The sequence below is a fragment of the Chaetodon trifascialis genome, chromosome 3 (assembly GCF_039877785.1).
Source record: "Chaetodon trifascialis isolate fChaTrf1 chromosome 3, fChaTrf1.hap1, whole genome shotgun sequence".
Lineage (NCBI taxonomy): Eukaryota > Metazoa > Chordata > Actinopteri > Chaetodontiformes > Chaetodontidae > Chaetodon > Chaetodon trifascialis.
In genome coordinates this window covers 32,056,546-32,056,854 of record NC_092058.1, presented here as the reverse complement: position 1 = coordinate 32,056,854, position 309 = coordinate 32,056,546, and positions in this window count along the sequence as shown.

Below are 309 nucleotides of genomic sequence, written 5' to 3'. Positions count from 1 at the left end.
AGCGAAATGGGGACAGTTCCGGTTAAGGAAAGCTCCGCTGTTTTCCGAGGAGTTTGCCTTCCAAGCTGCCATGATGTGAACCTGTCCAGAGAAAATGTGGCGTAAATGAATTGATTATATGTTACAGGGACAGGAACGGCAGACAGATGGAGCATGAAGCTCCGCGGAGCACGAGACAGCAAGCTCATGAAAAATGTGGCATGCTTTTACTTATTCATTCATTCATTCATTCATTAGAACAACAACAACAATTACTATTATTATTCTTATGATTATTTCTTCCCGTACGGGAGGAATAAACACCTGCAC